Raw genomic sequence first — 14,462 nt, forward strand, 5'->3', positions numbered from 1 at the left:
CATGGGATTGTGAGCTGCATTTAAGCAGTAATGTTTAGGAATGTTTCATACAGTGTCCTCTGTTCCTTTGTCTGTCATTTCTCTTTTATGTGCCTCAAGTCTGTAATCTGATACGTTTTGAGGTCAATCTATGGATAAGATTTGAGGATTCTAGGTTCCTCCCTAGAGAAACTTCTTTGTATGAGTCAGGAGTGGGTTTCTCTGCAGTTGTTACTGTCCTCCAAAATGCTTGAAATCTCAGGTGAGTACTGTTGTGCTCTGACAAAAAAGCTTTGTAGATTCCATTTGATCACTTGTCAGTTTTGTACTGATTTTAAGGAAAAATCTGCAGTTTAGTCATGTCATGTCATTTGCCAAACCGCTTTGTACCATACGGTGTTGCAGGAAGCCGGAGCCTACCCGGCAAGCAAGGAGCGCAAGGCAGGGTACACCCTGGATGGGGCGCCAGTCCATCGCAGGGCAAGGGCAAGCCAATCGTATATGGGGACAATTTGGAGGCCATGGTAAAGGCCGAGTGGGGAAATTTGGCCCGGACACTGGGATAACTCCCTACTGTTATCGAGTAATGCCTGTGGATCTTTAATGACCACTGAGAGTCAGGACCTCTGTTTAACATCTCATCCGAAAGACGGCGCCCACTACAGTATAGTGTCCCCGCCACTATACCAGGGCATTAGGACCCACACAGACCGCATGGGTGGGTCAGCCCCTGCTGGTCCCACTAACACCACTTCCAGCAGCAACCAGAGCTTCCCAGGAGGTCTCCCATCCAGGTACTGACCAGGCTCAACCCTGCTGAGCTTCAGTGGGGAGCCAGTTGAGAGCTGCAGGGTGATATGGCTGCTGGCAGCTGCAGTTAAGTGATGTTCCCAAACTAACAAATTTTGTCCGTTGTGGATTGATCACCTCTGCCTCTCTCTAATTCTAAATGTTGACAAGTGGCAGTGAAGCTGAAACTCAACAACTAGGGGACCCTTACTATGGAAGCTTCAGCCTCATTAGTATGTCATGCTTGCTCCTGCTTTAGGTGATTGCTCTGGTTGACTAATTATTTCAATTAGTTTTCCCTGACAGGTGAATATTGCCTTCCTCCACTAGGAACACAATACCTTAAAACTCTTTGACAGGAGCTCCTGACTTCACTCAGCTATAGGATGCACTCAGTTATTCCTCCTGAGAACGCAGTAAGGTCCTAGTCCAATCCTGAGAAAGAGACATTTTGTAACCTTTCTTACTGTATATAGTCACCTGTATCAGGGATCCAGAATCAAACACAGTTTCTTAACAAATTGGATAAATTTAGCATTTATGGAAATGTAGAAAACCACTTGGATTCCAGACTTTAATGGCAAGAGCTGGGATCCAGTGATCTGTACAAAGCTCACTTACTGTAGTTAAAGTGTTTGTGTTTCTCATCAAAGTTTAGAATTAGATTTTTTTTCTCCAATTAATATGAATAAATACAAAGAAATACCAAGAACCTTACTTTGACACCTAATGCAATTTCGCAGGATAGCAGCTGGCATAGTAATGGAGTGCAAAAAATGATTCCAGATAATTACACAATTACATGTATGCAATATTAAAATTCACTTTGTTTTTAAAGCTATTGAACTTCTGAGCTAGTGGATTCTTTTACGCTCATAAATACCTTATTGGAATGTCCAGCTTCAATCTGTTTATTGCACATTCCGTTGTGCTCAGTTGTAACAGTCTCATTTATTTTAATTAAAGCAAGTGAAACTGAATGAGAACAGCTTGCTGGGGCACTGTTTAACATTCTGAAAGCAACACGCAAACAAAAGTGAGCTTCAGTTTACCTGAAGGTATTTTTCATGCACCTTAGTTGACTTCCATTTCTTTGCTTTGGGGAAATGTAGTTGGTAAAATGTATTAATCAGTTTCAGATAAGTAACAAGAATGGCGGGCTTAATGAATAAAAGGGTGTTTCACTAATTAGAATGACTCCTGGCTGCAAAAAAAAACAACTCTGCAGTAGAGTGAACTAAATGTACTGCCAACAGATATAATTAATTTAAGAAATAATCTTAAGCATAACAGATATTGTAGTTGTTATAAAAAAAACATTTATTATGGAAGGTTCCTCCTAAGGTCAAATTGTTTTTCAAATGCTAAATCACGATTCCATAAAATCAAGCAAACTAAAATTTTCTGACATCACAGTAATACAATAAAAAAGTTAATTACATTTTACTCATTTGTTAAAAGTTTCCAGTCATTTATGACTTATCCTTTATGTTTCTTTTACAAAATATGACACAAACCCAGATTAGAGACGCAACAATAAAGACAACAATAGGCAACAATAAAAGGCAACAATAAAAATTCCTTCTAAAAAATGCCATAGGGACAGCTTTAATAGCATGTGACTTTCAAAACATTTCCATTATTTTATGTCCAGATTTCAGAAACTAAAGTAGTATTATAATTTATTTGTATTATTTAAATGGTAGTCCCATAGCTGCATATATTATATTATATGCATATATTATGTATTTTTATGTATGTAGTGTATAGATTAACAAACTATTTTCTGTGCTCTAGAGACTACTTTTTCTTCCACAGATTAAAATTATAAGTGTAAGCAATTGGCATTGCTGTGTTTCACATGATAAAAAATACAGTGCTTTTCCCATTCCTACATTTGTAAGAATTCCCTTCTCTAATAATCCTGTGACAGATTATGCATTTTATCACATTAACTGCATACTGTGTAATATCATTGCCCAATGTTTCATTGATTGTGCTAGAGAAATCAATTAAACATAGGGCAGTGGATCCTTTTCAAAATTGAATGAAATTCAATTTATTGGCATTACAGATTAATTACATTGTTACCAAAGAATGCACAAGCATCTACAGACATTAACAGCACAAAATGTATTTTTTCTTTCACTTATTTTGTAGCAATGAGAAATTATAACAGCAGAGGGCAGCAGATTAAATAAATTCTAAAGTAGTCCTCAGTTCTTCAACAGTCCATCAATCAGTATGGGATAAGGTTAGTATTAACAGTTAGCAGTGATACTGTATCAGTTTAACAGTTTTATCTATTGCAATAAAGTAACAAAGTATTTGAACAAGCCTAAAACTATGCACTGTATGAACATTCCAGCATCAGAGATATTGATTCACACCCAACAGTCTTTTTTTCTAATTTTGATTACAGCATTACAAGGGTTTTTGATGTAGTTTTATGTTGGAAATCGAATCTTTCTCAAATAAAGGGAGAAAATAGAATACATTCTAGGAGGACAATACACACTAAAGTCATATTTTCATTTTACACAGTCCTTGCGATACACAATACGTACAACTTACGTGCCAATTTTCACTGTTGCAAACACAGCAAAGCAGTGTATTTTGAAGATGTCCTAGAAAGTGCTGTATATACAGTATGTGTCTGTATATACAATATATATTTATGAGTCTGTATTTGTAAAGCAAACTGCTGTACAGTATATATATATATGTGTGTGTGTGTCTGTCTTTGATATTTTAAATTTTATGATTAATGATCTTAAGAAAATGCATGAAAATGCCTGTTAATGATAAGGAAATTCTGTACTACATAGTGGATTGTGAGGCAAACTATAAGTCAGAGTAAATGAACATTCACTACAAGGCAGTTTAAGGGGGTGGTAAGTTCAGACAAGATAACAAATACAGAAAAAAGATTTTAAAAAAGTTTGTACTGCACCATCAAGCACAGAGAGGTCACAAGAATGTCTATAGACTGCAGGGGATCCAGAGAGAATGTAAGTATCTTTAAACGTTTAAACGTTTGCTTAAACATGGGGAGTGATAGGCTCTCGTATCAGAGAGATTGTAGAGTCCAGTATTTGATTGACTTCCAGCTGTTCCTTCTTCGCACCAATTGCCATATTGGTTATGTACATTACAACAGGATTTTTCCAGTAACTACTATAGGAGAAAGTCTCAACTGTAACATTTGTCAGAAAATCACCAGTACATCATTGCATTGTCCTAACAATCTTTCTGTTGCCTTGACAAACCATTATTTTAGCAGGCCTCTCTATGAAAAGATATGTCCTCATAAGTTGCATATCCATGTCTGTGACACATCATACTGCATTCATTCTCAAACTCCCTAATGATTCATTGTACAACATGGCTTTCCTCAGTCTGGGACTCACAAGAGGATATTCTTTTCATCCAGACAATAGGTCACAGGTCACTTCAATCAGCCAAAGGATGACCAACCCAATGAGGAGCCTGCAGGGTGGACAGGAAACGTACACCTGATGACATCATAAACAATCACCAACTGTGATCCCACGCTTTAAAAACTACTGCACAGTTGTCATGGATGTCAGAAGGGCAAGCCGTGGAATGGCCAGGAGAGCAGTAGAGACCCAATGCGTAGCAGTAAAAAGGGGGCAACATGGAGGTTAGCCCAGGCTCAGGGGGTCAGACGATGTCAGTATAGAAAACTATGCCTTCAGGCTACGGACGTGGGGCGACCTGGTGCTAGGCGGGTCTCACGACATCCGTACCCTCAATGCTGAGCCAGGAGCAGAGCAGACACAGGAAGTAAATAAGCTACACAACAAGACACAACGGAAAGACATGAATAATCACAGGGAACTAGGAACAGGACAGAAGAGCAGCGCCCTCTAGGTGTACAGAGCGTGACAACAGTAGTTTTAATTTTCTTGTTCACTCTTCATTTCTTCTTTTCTCTCTTCATCTAACCTAGCAAACTGAGAACATTACCAATCATGTGACTACATTTCGTCTACAAGACGCCAGGACAAGAGATTGAATCAGTAAACAACAAAATTCTGCCCAGAATTCTTTCTGCAACAGAAGAAATCTTGTGTTTTGCCAACCATTTTTTATTTTCACCTGACCATCAAAATTAAGACAGCTGGACTGTTTTTGTTGACATTCTGAATACCTGAATGCGTATTCAGGAAAGTGCTTCAGCCAGGAAGAATATGATCTTCACCTATCTCATATGTGCTGCACCTGAGCCAGCCTTCTGTTTACATATTGTGTTAACAACCGAAGTTCTACAAGGTACTCACTTCCTTTCAAAGCCAACATCAGCAGAAGCTAAGCAATGCTCTACCTCCCTATCAAAACTCTTTAAGAAATGTTATCCAATGTACATCTGAATATACTGTAGAACTATTCCAATTACCTTTGATAAAATTTACTTCAATGCATTTTTACTTCTCTCTAAGAATATAAATGTGATTAAAGATGTCATAGATGAGAAGCAGACGTCAGCCCCGTGTTAAGATAAGATAAGATTTTTATTATATCCCCTGAGGGAAATTTTTTATGGACACCCAGCACTCCTGTACATTTAAATAGAATGCAAACAAAAAAGAAGAGAAGAAAAGAAAAACATTGCACATTATACTATTACAAAAAAAAAGAAAACCACTGCACATCATTCTATTGCACATGTACAGTATAACACATAACAACATGTAACATTCATAACACATCACCTAAACATATTGCACTCACATGGGTTGTAAAAGTAAAAATGGTGTTTATCCTTGAGATTTGCATTGACAGCTTTAATGGATAGTGGAACAAAGGAATGTTTGTATCTGAATTTATTTAGAAGTGGCTATTACAACACCACTCATTAAGAGCCCAGAGTGAACACTTATCATTTTGAAAGAAACACACTTATTGGAATAAAGTAACAATTTAAATTCAAATCAGACCTATGTATCATCATTCTTCATAAAACAAGAAATACAATTAACTCCCACATATAAACAACACAAATGCCATGAACTCCTGTAAATAGAGCTAATAAGTTTTTTACTATAGCAACCAAAAAAGTGAAGGATGGTACGGACCCACTGTCAGAACGTTTTATTGCTTGTCACGTGTCCTTTGAGCATTTCCCTGACATAGGGCTATTTCAGTGACAGCTTATCAGAAGAATTTCCTTTCTGGTCATCTGTTTGATTCTATCAAAGAAAAAGGAGTTTTGACATTAACTTTAATTGGTTATCGAAGCACAAATGATTAAATACTGAAGACAATTATATTATTCTACTTTTTTCAAATTTTTTAAAAGGTTAAATGAGAGCAAATTCAAATATATATATACAGTATGTCTTCCTACAGTAGGTGCAATCTATTCCTTAGGGAAATACAACAAATAGAAAAGAAAACTACAGGAGCCAGAGTCTCTGTCCCACATTTTGATAAACTCTTCAGAGAATCGGCTTTGAAGACTTTTCAAACAGAAGTGCATGCACAGGAAGCTCAAGTCTTTGAAAAATGTTTTAAACAATCTATAGATGTAAGTTCTGAGATTCAATGTCTGTGGTGTAACAAGCAACGGAAGAGTTCTTAAGCCCTAAATGCTGCATGCTGTGTAGAGCTCCAAACCATTTCCACTTACTGAGGTTGTGGTCCATCAGTCAGTACATTGTATTTGTACAGTATCTGTCAGAAGATGACTGAAAATAAAAACAAATTCTAAGATCAGATTATCCTCTTCCTAAAAGTGTCAGATGGTTTCTTTTTTACCACAGGAATATTTTTTCTGCCCTATTCTACAGCATTTTACAGCACCTGCAATCTACACTGAATGCTACAGTAATCATTTGTTACAGTATGTTGATTTAGTAGTTCACTAAGGTAATTTTTAAATATATAAGATTTTCAAACTAAAATATCTAAAAAGGCAATTATTTACACCCCGAAGAATTCTTTGCTCAAAGTTGCAAATGTTCAGTCGAGAGACAAGACTATAATTTTTGCTTTGTATAATGCCTCATCCCATACTGACTCATTGCTCTGATATTATTCTTGTGGATCTGGAGAGCTAAAATCTTTTTTTTGTGAGCACAAAGCCATTTGCTCACTATGAAACTAAGGCTTTTCTTGAAGAACAAAAATAAAAAAAAACTTCAGATAAAGATGTGGATTGACTCTAACACCCAGCAATATCATTTACCAAATCATCTTTTCTTTTCAGGTAGACATCTAAGTTTGTATGTGATAAGCACTGATCTCTACAGTATTTCTTTGCTAGGATTTGACACAGCTACTTTCAAGCTCCAAATACTCCCCCACACCAAAAGGCCACTGTAGAGCTTTTCTAGTGTCTAGGTTTAAGAGGGGATGGAATACTTTGACTGCACCACTGTGACAAGTATAATTCTTTTGCTCCTGTCAAGAATTGATCCCAGTCACTCATTGGCTTCAAACATGCACAGTGCCACTCCCTAGACAGCAGATAATTTTGTAAAAGTCAGATCAAAGATCGGTCACAAGAAGACAAATATATCAGGTCTTCTGCTACAGCAGAGTTCTATACTGCCTAGATACACTGCTGGAAGCAAGTGGCTTCCGTAACTTGCTCACCCCACTGAGGTCTTACACTTTTAGAGGCATATGAAAATAGAATTTTATTTCATCTTCTGCCATATTGGGTTGGTCATTGGGTTGGTCATCCTTTTCATATAACAATATAACTGGTTTAAATTGGCTTTAAAATGACTTGCAAAAGGTTGCAAATCAGAGACTTTTCAGTTCCGATAAAAAAGTAAAAGTTCCCTGTCATATGTACAGTATGTGAAAACTTTCTCTGCCCTTTGTCTTTTCATAATTAATAACTGGTTATGAAGAGCCACTGCCTAGTCATTAACAGTCACAGGCACTAAAGAGAGCAAAGGTTCGATGACCCCAAGCTGAGGAGGCTTCAGTGCACTCTGTAATTTATCAAGAAGTTCACAGCAGCACTTTCTCATTCAGACAGCTTTGTGACATTTGAACAGGAAAAATGATCCATCTCTAGGCCCTAGCTTATCAGGGGCTGTTTCTTCCGCTGGCAGGATGGTGATCTAAATGACACCTACTCTGCTTAATAGCTGCAGAGAGAGTGGCAGAGATTTAGGTGTGCAGCAGCCCTTCATGATTTCTTTTTCTCCCTGCGGTATTTTTTCCTCTTTTCCTCAGTCCATATTTTGTCTCTGACTCTCATTGTCAGGCCTGCATCGGCAATTGGATTAGACGTGCCGTACAGTGGTTTTCAAAAGTACGGCACTGGCAGAGTTGTCGCATTTTGTGGCTTTAAAGCTTGCCTTTCCAGCACTTTGAAGTGGGAATGTGAAAGAAACCACCTTTCATATGAAACAATGGAAAATGCAAACCCTTTTACTGCTGAGAAAAAACAAATACACTTAGGTGCAAAAATAACCTTAACAAGCCGTTGGCTGAATGGCCTGTGTCTGTAATAATGCGGCTTCTTGTGATTTCAGAAAAAAAGACATCTGTCCTTGTGAGGTTCCTTGTTCAGGTTGAATTTAAAGCAAATATTCAATGAAGAAGACTTAGGAGCTTTCAAATCAGGTCAGGGATAAAGTATATGAAAAGCATGGATCAGAAGAAGGGAATGAAAAACATTCTAAAGATCCTTTGAGCATGGTGAAGTTGATCATTAAGAAGTGGAAGGAAAACAGACAGTGCCAGGATCAGGCTGTCAGTTGAACAAGGAACTGGTGAGAGTTGCCACTACTGAGAAGTTAATGACAACACTGAAAACGGCACTGAGTTCAATGGCTGAAATTGGAGACTATATGCGACCGTCAACCATATCCAGAATGTTTCACAAAATAGCCCGTTTGGCAAATTGAAACCCATTTAAAATCTTAGAACTTGCAGCGATGCCTTTAAGTAAATTGTTTTGCAATCTGCATCTTGTTACAGCTATAGTAGAGCAATAAAGCACAGAAAGCATTTGACTGAATTTTCTATCCCAGTTGTTAATTTTCTCTCAATTTGTTCTACGTAACTTACTGTTATCGATTAAACTATGTTTTTATCATTCTCAGTAGCAGTTTTAAAGGAGAAAAAAGACCGAGTATCATGCATTCTGAGTAAAATAAAATACCGCACAAACTTCTTAATACAGACAACCCTCGTTCGTATTGGTGCATGCAAAATTCCGAAAATGTCTGCTCGTAGACGAAACTACGGTGGCGCAGCAGTGCAAAGCAGTAAAACAAAAATGAGTACACACAACAAAAAACGAAACAACATAAACAAAAAGAGTGCACAAACAAAAACCGGCAACACAAACACAAATGGGTGCACACACAAAAGAGTGCACACATGAAAATGTGCTCAAAAAGGAAATAGTTCATACCGTAACATCTGCTGTTAGCTGAGAGGGCAGCGTTAAGTGGAGTGCACATGTGAGGCCTTGGTGAGACGTTTTTGCGAATTGTCTAAAATCTTATAAACACCACGACAGTAGAATGTTGTGTCCGTTTTGTGGAGGCAGCTTGGTGAAAACCATTTGTGTGCACATTACGTAAGGTTTCTTTTAAAACTTTTTATTTACTTTTCTGTTTACGTTTAAATGTTTTAGAAAGTAGTTATGTGGAGAAATAAATTTGTATGATCTCTATAGTATATTTGTACAATAAATTTGACTTTATTTAAAAATTATGATGTTAGTTAATCTTGTGGAGAGACAGAATAAAACCCTTTGTGCACACACCTTATTGATATCAATAACGTGTGTGCGTAATGCGCATCAAATGTTCCAAATTCTCAATGTAATTTTTACAAATTATGCATTCAAAATGTTATTCTACACCATAACCCCCTTATAACTTCTGTTAAGACAACAATATGAAAATCGAAGAACGAACTACAAGCTTGGAGATCATTTTAGCTGGCTCATATACATAGCTATTTTTGTTATATACAGTATATCGATCATTTTAGCGAGTACTGGTAACTAAAGTGGTTGTTTAATGATGGACGAGTCTACCAATTCTGAATGTCTGGTACTAGATCAGCTCCCAGCAAGGTACTGTATATACAAACGTATTTGTTAAGGGCCTTTAACAATTTACATTACTATGCGTGCAGTTAGAAGTTAGATTTCTGGTCAGTTTGCACAATTTGTACAGTATGAAATACTTTTTTATTATCAGCCAACATTTTCACATGGTAATTCAGTAAAAAAAAAACAAATAGGATTATAGAACGGGATAAGCTTGAAGGCCTGAATTATCTATGTGCCACAATATTTTAGTGTAGGGTGAAGGCACAGGATTAAAAAAAAACATATTTGCACCGCACAGTACTATTTCTGCTAATAAAAGATGCATTATATTTTAGAATAAAAACTGCTAAAATGTCACTGTATTTCAGCGTCTATGATGTGTCCGTAAGCAGGAAGGAAGTCTATTAAAATAAGTTCAGGGTCACTTCCTGGCAGTGCGACTTTGCTAATGTAAGTATGAAGCACCTGCGCTTTATTTTCCAGCTTTATACACTGTGTCCTTTTTAAATGCTGTAGACCTTGAGCTGACAGCTTTATAAATACATTCTTTACACCTTTATGTGCTGAGTATATTGTGAAAATGAAGGGGGGGCAGCCCCCCACTTATGCACTGCAGTGCGTTTGTGGTGATTATGGCTCTCTATAGCTGGTGATGAATTGATGGTCCATGTTCTGGACAGACTGGGGCCATGAAGGTGACTTTCCCAGCACCTGACAGTTTTACCAGCCTTTGGTGACTGAGCCTCGTGAGCGATTATAAATCATTTGCAATGTAATGAGGAGTATTATGTTTTACGGCTTGGGTGCAGGCCGTTGTTATCTGTTATTTCAGGGTTTTCAGTAGATACAATTATTGAGCTGCGACAACTTGCTTCTGTGCGTGTTCTGAAGGCACGTACAGACAAAATGCTGAAAAAAGTAATATGGGTGGTGTCCTCATCAGAAAACAAAAGCTACGCTTTGCAGTTAGGAATTTCCCAGAAATAAAAATACTGTAAAAAGGCAGTATTTCTAAGTAAACACATTCTGCTAGAGCAATACACACTTGAACATTAGGTCTATGTTACAATTAAATCAAATCCATTCATCTTTTGTGGAAAATATTTCAGTAAAAATATATATGTTTCTCTTCTCTGGGCGGATTCTAGAACAGCAATGTCGTTTTTGTATCATGGTTGCCAAAATTGTACACAACATCCTAAACAAAGCCTTACGTCTACATTACACAATTCTGTAAGTATACAGAATATCCTAATATTTTGTTTACGTTTTTAATTGCTTCTGCACATTGTTTATGATGAATGGAATAAAGATGAGCATTGCCTGTATTTATAGCTTGTTTTTTCTTTGTGCATGCAAAACCCTGCACTTTTCTACATAAAATGTCATCAGGCTTAAATTTGATCTATTTTCAATTTTTGCTGCTTCTAGAGTGTTTTTCCTAATCCTGCTAATTTGGTCTCTGCACCCCTGACTAGTTTATTTAATATGTCAGAATAGAGATCATTGATATAAATGAAGAAGAGCACTGGCCCTATTACAGATCCCTGTGGTATTCTATTAAAGTACATTACCCTCATCTGAGTATTCAACACTTATCTACATCCTCCATTTTCTGTTTAATTACTATTTCTCAATCCAAATACTTGCATGTCTCAGTACAATACAATTTGAGAATTAATCGTTTACAAGGAAACTCACCAAAATCCTTCTGAAAATGTAAATACACAATTTAATATGCCTTGTGTGTCTTGTTTACTGATGTTGCTTGTTCAAAGAAATATAACATGTTCATTACTCAAGACCTACAGTACAATTGAACAATTCCATGTTGACTTCTCTCCTAGGATATTAGGATATATATATATATTATCTATATACCGATATAGGCAGTCCTCTTACCTCTAATAGTTGTTCCCATAATCCAGAATAAAACATAGCTAAAAACATCAATAAAACATAGACCCTTTCATTCAACAGGAGTCAGGCTTATTGGTCTGTTAGTATGGACCCTTTTATGGATGGGTATAACGATAGCAGTTCTTCAGCCTCTGGGTACTACACTTGTCTGAAGCGATTGCTGGAAAAAGCCATGGACAAAAAGTACGGTATTTGCTACTGTACTCTACTACTTCTCATGTTTCACTACCGGACCTGGCAGTAATACAGGTCTTACACTGGCAGTATGTGTAAGCATTTATTAACATCACTTTATTAACCCTATACAATTTCTTGCATTAGGAATTTGTCTTTTCGCATACCCCAGCTTGCTCTCCATGAGACATACAGACAGGGAGAGAGCCTGGGTTCAGAGCGTACGGTCAGCCATTGTACAGCACTCCTGGAGCAGTTGGGGTTAAGGGCCTTGCTCAGGGGTCCAACGGAGTAGGACTCCTCTGCCAGCTGCAGGATTTGAACCGGCAACCTACGAGCCACAGGTGCAGCCACCGATTATTAGTAATATCAGAGATTCTCAAGGCATGCCAAAACTGCATAAACTCTTCTTCCCTGCTCTTCTTTTTATTTCTGATAAAAACACTTCTCAGAATGACTCTCAGCTCAGAGGATCAGAAGAGCCAGGGCTTGCAAACCTCTGGAGAATACCCATACTTGTTAAAACCAATGCCAGAGATCTAGAGGTTTCTACAAAATGAGGACACAGTTTTTGTGAACTGTGCAAAGAGGTCCTGACTCCTCTACATTTTCCTTTTTTTTCAAGTGTTTATTTGAGTATTTTTCCGATTACTTTTGCTTTATGCACTTTTTAAAAAGTGCAACGCTTGCGTAAACTGGATAATTGCTGTTGTTTTTGTTACTAGTTGAGAGGTGGCTGCTTCCAGCACAGAGCACGGAGTGAGTAAGACAGGGCAGGAGACATCCTACTAACGTTTAATGAAGGGCTATCATGGTTGCAACAAAGAAAATATTGATTTAGTGCTGCTATACGCTGCTGGATAATTGTGTTTTATGTTTTTTTGTAAAATGTTTTAAGTTTCATCTCACCTGTTTACTTCAACACTTCATATTGGCTGCTTATGTGTAGTTTACCTTGAGTTGCTGTGATCATGTTTTTAAAAATTCTAATTAACGTGAATTAAGTATTGCTACGTGTACGCAAAAAGCTTGGTTTATTCACACCCAATCTATGTTGTATAAGTAACATTCAAAGTTGTTGTTATAATAGTAGAAAACACTGATGCAGTCTTTGAATAAATTGTTTATGTTTTTATTTGGAGGGAATTACAAGCACTTCCACATAGTACTGCAATTTGAGCTTCACTGTTTTGTTTTCTGAAGAAATCCAATGATTTGACTTTGAAACTAATTATTGATACATTTTTCATAAGTGTGTGACAACTGAAATATACAAAGTATACTGTTTCTACTCGCTAGATCAACATGACCACAAGATGGCAGACAAGACCACAGAAAAGTTGTGCACAATCCTGTATCTTCACACAAAAGGCTTTGTAAACCACCGAAACTATTCAAACTCAAAATTGTTCATTGGTATGAACCAGCAATGTAATTCTGAAAAACAGTTCTTTGCAGTATTTTCTAAAAAAAACATATTTACAGTATATAGAACTCTGGGACTGATCATCAAAGGGGTGAAGGTCTTGTTTCTTAATTGTTACTGAAGTGCACATTTGTTTAGGGCTAATTCCTGAGGAAAATGATAATAAGGTTATTACTATAGTTTAATTATCATCATAATAGATCAATTACTATCTACAGTATGTCTTAACGATACCTTATACAGTACATGCTTCATTTTCCTTTATTAAGACTCTTGAGTTCATTGTTTGCATAGATTCTGTTAATAAACCCTTGTTTTGTGTAATTATTGTTTTTTTAATCCCCATAGTGCTGGTGAGTGCTGATTCAGCATGTGTAGGCTGCAAAGGAACAATTAAAAGTGTATTCCATGCTGAAAAGAGAAGAAAGGAAACACGTTTCGGTTGTGGAGCCTTCTTCGGGGTGTGAAAACAATCTTATATGGGTTCTTTGTAATGTTATTTTATAATAACCTCTAAAGCTATTTATGTTCTGAAATTACAAAAGAGAATATGAATGTGGAATTCAATCTCTTTTTTTATATATACAGTATAATATTTTTATACAATTAGATTTCTGTAAAGATTAAGTGCTTTACTACAAAATATCTATGATAATATATAAATAACTTGCAGAGGACTGTAGGACAACACTGGGAACAAGTTATCAAAACATTTGTTGAAGCTGATACGCTGATGTGTTTTAAGAATCAGCTGAATGAGATACTGCGATCAATTATCTAGACACCAGACAGGCACACTGGGCCAATCAGCCTTCTCAAATTTGTAACTGTTAGTTTTTATAATGACAGGTATTTTTCTTCTCTATTTTTCCTCCACCACCCCCAAGCGTGGACGATTCCTTCGTTACTTTTTCGTTGCTACTTTCTCTCTCATATATTTTTTCATGACCTTTTCCATTAATTTCCATATACACTATTTTCCTCTCTCCTCTTCATTTATGTTCCCTCTTTGTTGTGATTTGTGTGAGCTGCCTTCCAATACACGGAAAAGGAACACTAAAAAAAGGGACATATAGTGAAAAAAAGATCTTGCCAAAGCAAGGATAAGAGGTGAAGAAA

Source organism: Atractosteus spatula, chromosome 23, assembly GCF_055471065.1.
Source record: "Atractosteus spatula isolate fAtrSpa1 chromosome 23, fAtrSpa1.hap1, whole genome shotgun sequence".
Lineage (NCBI taxonomy): Eukaryota > Metazoa > Chordata > Actinopteri > Semionotiformes > Lepisosteidae > Atractosteus > Atractosteus spatula.